We start from the raw sequence: 6,000 nt of genomic DNA on the forward strand, positions 1-6,000 counted from the left end.
TCCAAACTTGGTTCTGTAAACCCATTTCCATCTAACAAGTTTTCGTCCCTTTGGAAGAGGAACAAGGTCCCATGTATCATTTGCCAATAATGAACGATATTCTTCACGCATAGTTGTGTCCCAATATGGATAGCCTAAAGCTTTAGAAAATGTTTCAGGATCATAATTCGTTGAAGCTTGAGCCAGTAAAAAGGAGGATCTATCGAACTGAGAATGTGTACAAAATTGATCTATAGGATCACCTACAAGAGAACCTATTGCATCTTGAGTAGCGCGAAACCATTTTGGAAGCTGAGGAGCTGAAGGAGGATCTCGAGAAGGTGGGGATTATTTTCATCCTCGCTGTCATCATCTGAAGAAGGAATATTTTCAGAATTAAAAGGGATAGAGAGAGGTGGCACATCCTCCAAACTAGGCTTGTAGGTCGATATATTTTCAGCAAAATTTACATCTCTTCTAATGAGAATTTTTGGATTTAGGTTGAAGAAGTTCATATCCTTTGAAATCTTTAGAATATCCAACAAAAATACATTTTTCACTCTTAGGTTCTAAGGTTTTATGTTTCTTATATGGAATATGGGCCCATGCTTCACTTCCAAAAAAACGAAAGTGACTTACATCTAGTTTAATTGAGCCCCATGCTTCTTCTGGAGTGATATTCTTTAAAACCATAGTAGGAGTGTGATTTACTATGTAATTTGCACAGTTAATTGCTTCTGACCAAAAATTAAGACTAAGTCCTTTACATTGAAGAATACAATTAGAAATTTCCTTTAAGGTGTGATTCTTCCTTTCAGCTACACCATTTTTCTATGGAGTATATGGAACAATATGTTGCAATTGAATTCCATGCTCAGTGAAAAAGTTGATGAATTTGTTGTTAACATATTCCTCGCCATTATTAGATCTTAGCTTAAGAATTTGATGTCCAAATTGTTTCTCAACAAAGGCCTTAAAGACCAAGAACATGTTAAATACTTCACTCTTGAGTTTTAAGAAGTATACCTAAGTGCGTTTGGAGAAATCATCAATGAAAGTTAAGAAGTATTTGTAGCCAGAGAATAAAACAACTAGAAGTGGACCACATAAATCACTATGCACAAGTTGTAAAGGGTCTGAGGCATGCCAATAGGCACATTTTTCAAAACTCCTGATGATGTTTTTCGAGTACACATCCGAAACAAACACCATCTCTGCAAGATGCCATAGGAAGACTTGTTACCATATTTTATTTACATAGATTTTGAAGGGAGCGATAGTTTAAGTGACCAAATTGCTCATGCCAAAGTTTGCTCGCTTCATCATTATGAGAAACAAATACCAAGGGAAGATTTGATGACCCAAATTTGTTAAACTTATACAACCTTGTAGAATCATCAGCAATGTTAGTAGTTAAAATCTGTCTAGGATCTCTTAGGTCCTTAATTACAACATCATGAGGTGAAAATTCAATGGTTTTATCTTCACCTGAGTGATTTATCTAATAAACAGATAGAAGGTTGCAGGCTAAGGTAAGAACACATAATACATCATTAAATTGACCATTGTCTAGATGAATAGTTCCAGTCCCTACAACACTAAGAGATCTATCATCATCAACATATATATTGTTGGTGTTACAATCATTTAAAGAATAAAACATGGCTTTGTTTTTGGCCATGTGATAAGAAGAAGATACATTTAGTGCATAACCAAACTGAGATGCTTAACAACCACATGTAGAAAGTGATATTCCTGAACATGAAGTTGAAGTTGAAGAGTGTTTCAAATGGATGTTATGCTTCTTCATTACAGCTTCCAAGGCTTCCATCTTCTAAAGAATTTGGATTCTAAGTGGCCATCATGATTACAAAAGTTGCAATGCCTATCAATCTTCTTCCCTTTCTTTTTAGTTGCCTTATCATTTTGTTGAGTTGATTTTTCACTGTGAGGCTAAAATTTCTTAGGACCCTTGTTTGGTTTAGGACCATTCTTTTTAGGATGTTTCTTCTTAGGATTCTTTAAATTTGGTTGTTGTTGGGATCCTAAGGCTTTCCTAGAAGAGTTTCCAGTGTTAAGAAAACTAAGATTTAAGAGTTTTTCTTGTTCTCTTATTAAATAATCACAAAAGGCATCAAAAGAGGGGGGCTTGTAGAATTTTCCTTAAGAAATAAAGGCTTATCTAGTATAATGGAAGGTGGAAACAAACACAGAGTAGGTTGGTCCTAACTTAGTAAGAATGGAATAGATAAGGCTACCATCTTCTTTCTTAACCTTAACACCTTCCAAGAGAAGTCTAAGGGTCTTGCACTTGGGCAAAAAATATTCAATGGAAGAACAATTATTGGGGTCCAACGTAAGAAACTCATTTTCAAGTTGATGGGCTCTAATTTCATTTTTAATTCCAAAAACTTTATTGAGTTGTTTCATTGCTTCATCGAAGGTATTAGTTTCTCTGATATGGAATCTAAGGTTTGGAGAAATAGGCATCCCTATCAACCCACGTGATTGATATTGCTTATTTTCCCATTTGGCTTACTTATCTTCATATTGAGGTTTAGACTCTTGGCCTAAGATTATTCTATAAAGACCTTTAATTCTAAGTAAATCCACCATGTAGGATAGCCATTGGAAGTAGTTGGTGCTATCAAGAATAACTAGACGTGGAATTTCCATTTTAAAATAAAATGGAGCAGTATATGTTGAAACAAAGTGTTCCAATGGAAAGATCTTGAAAAGTTAGGCCAATTAAAAAAACAGCAATCAAAATGGTTTCCGGATGAAGAAGTTGTGGCTTTTTGAAGAAAAGTTGTTGAAGATGCCAATGAACCACATGAATGTTGGGAAGTTGATTATAATGTTATATTTAAAAAAAAAATCTCCCCCTTTCCAAACTTAATCTAATTAGATCACTTTTTAAAAAAAGATTACTTTATGTGACCCACTTTTATAAATACATGAGAGTCACTTTTACAATGGTGCTTTTGTTGGAAATAATACTGAGAGCGGGGGGTGAATCAGTATTATCAGGTCAATTATTTTACATTTCAAAATCAGATTTTCATACACTACTTCAGTTAGTAAAAACCACGTATGTATGCAACTGCAGTTAAGGTAACTAGCGTATAACCAACAGACTTGTAATTTAAATTATTCTTCAGATGTTGATCATTAATCTGTGCATAAAACCATATAAACAGTAACCAGGAATAGTAAAACAGAACAGCAAGTCACACATAAGAACACAAGATATAAGGTGGAAACCCAATGTGGGTGAAACCCACCTACTGTAATTCGTCTCTATCTTCTTTTAATTAGAAACTTCCTTTTACAATGATTCTGTACTGGTGCAGTTTTATTCCAGTACGCAGGCTGCTACCTGCAAAAGGCTACAACCTTCTCTCGTTCTCCAGCTTCTCCTGGAAGGGAGCTACAACCCCCTTAGCTCTTGTACTAGCTGAGGTACTAATACATAGGTGCTGACCTACAGAAGGCTACAACCTTCTCTTTTCTTCTAGGGACCACGTTTCATAAATTTTCAGATTGGATCCATGAATAAAATCAATCAAACATCAAGTATATCTGCATCAACCAATCTCCTTTGCACCAAACAAAACTGAATCAAATAGTCACTTCTCTTAATGCTGTACCCAGAAAACAGTAACAGTAACCAGACACCAATTCTGAACCCAGAACACTGCAACAATAAACAGAAGTAGCTAAAACATATTTCAAGAGACGTACGCTACTTCAATGTGTACAACCTGCGTGCATACACTGCTGAATTAAGGCCAACCTGCGTATACACTATTTTTAATTACCTAACCAGCGTGTCTACGTGATTTTGCTTCACTCAACCTGCATACAGATCTATAAAAGATAATTTATCCTTTTAACTTATTCAGACATCAGTTATACCCAGATTATCAGATTTATAGATCAAGTCATGCGCCAAATATAATAGATCAAAATCACACAAAGATACTATTATTCAAGCCTTAAGATCTTGACCCATCAATAGAACTTATCCTTCTCCTTGTGCTTAGGTTCCTCCTTGATTCAGATCCAGCTATGCACCATAACCCAATGACTAGTATTCTAGATCTTGCACTTCATCAGATATTCAATACTTGAGTGAATGCCTTTGCCTAATGATCTCCTTCCCCTTTTATAGTCTTAGGCCTTACTCAATACCATGGTCCAAAACTAGAAAGAATCAATACCTTGGACCAAATACCTGGGTTTAATACTTTAGACAAGATGCCATGGTCCAAAACCATAGGTCCAAATGCCAAGGACTAAATACCATGGACCAAAAATAAGTTTTCCCACACGTACATGCTTTTCCTTGCATGACAATGCATGCATACATATACACACCTTTTGATCGACGATCCCATGTGTATACGCGACTTGGCTAAGAGGAAACTGGGTATATCTCTTTTTCTTTCATTCTGAGAGCCTGAACTATGATCTTCCATCTGAGTGAGTTGCCATCAAGGACAACACCTGTGCCATAGTGCCAAACCTGTGTCATAATGCCAACAATCTCCCCCTTTGGACTTGATGGCAACCCCAAATCATTCGTAGTCATTCTCCCCCTTTGTCATCAAGGACAAAGGGTTATGCTCCCCCTGAGTACATGCTGAAATCTCTGCTTCATTGTGCTGTCCATGCTCCCCCTGACTATAGGCAAGGTTTGCAAAAAGATGTTCTACAAGAAGAAACATGACTTTATACATCATAAATGACCTTCCTATCACCAAAGACTCTATACATACATCCATCTCCCAACCAAGTGGGGATACACCAATATTGAGTCATCCACCCAACCAAGTGGGGATACACCAAAAGTTTACACATGATAAAACAAGAATATTACATCATCCATCCTAGGCATAGTGGGGAAACCAACATAGGCCGTTACATGACCTTGATAATAAAATAAATATATGACATAGAGACTAAATATCTAAGACAAGACTATGATAGTCATCAGCAACTAGCAGCATTTGTCAATCATCATTCAAACTGGCAACCATGATCTCCCTTTGCACCTGTTCCACCTGAAACAAAAACATCTGTGAAATTGAACCAAGATCTTCTAAGGTAATGCCAACAATGTATTATTAGAAGTACATGCTCCCCCTGAACCTATGCCAGATGGTCTCTGTCAGACCCATATCAGACTCTTTTCGTCCTGAGTCTAGCCCCACTGTTTTTCTTCAAACCAACATATACGTGATTGTATCCACAAAAACCTGTGTATGTACGCGGATACGCTTCAAGAAACTCGCGTACGACCACTGTTCTCTGAAACAGATAATTTCAATAGCAATATGATGCATCAACTACTCCCAGCTTCTGTCTGAGGTATTCAAATGTCTCTCTAGGTAGTGGTTTGGTGAGTATATCAACAACTTGTTCTTTGGAGAGGACATACTCCAATTTGACCTTTTATTCAATCACTTGTTCCTGGAGAAAATGATATTTGATAGGTATGTGCTTGGTCTTCAAATGCATTACTAGATTCTTTGAAATACTAATTGCACTTGTATTATCACAAAAAATGGAGATAGGTGGAGTACAAGTGATTTGAATGTCTTGCAATGTTTGCATCATCCAAAGGAGTTGTGTGCAGCAAGATGCAGCAGCCACATATTCTGCTTCAGCTGTAGATAATGCAATTGAACTTTGTTTCTTGTTGAACCAAGATACTAATCTGGAACCCATAAAGAATGCACCACCACTAGTGTTTTTTCTGTCATCCACGCTTCCTGCCCAATCTGCATCTGTATATGCATGAAGTGTGAGATCTGTATCTCTAGGATACCATAAGCCATAGTTTTGAGTTCCTTGAAGATACTTGAAAATTTTCTTAACTGCCTGAAGATGAGTTTCCTTTGGATTTGCCTAAAATCTTCCAACTATTCCCATTGCATGCATGAAGTCTAGTCGGGTACCTGTTAGATAGAGCAGACTACCAATCATGGATCTATAGGTTGGTTGATGTACTGCTAC

Source organism: Pinus tabuliformis, chromosome 6 (genome assembly GCF_031772625.1).
Source record: "Pinus tabuliformis cultivar Carrire ecotype Pingquan chromosome 6, CPIR1, whole genome shotgun sequence".
NCBI classification, from domain to species: Eukaryota; Viridiplantae; Streptophyta; class Pinopsida; order Pinales; family Pinaceae; genus Pinus; species Pinus tabuliformis.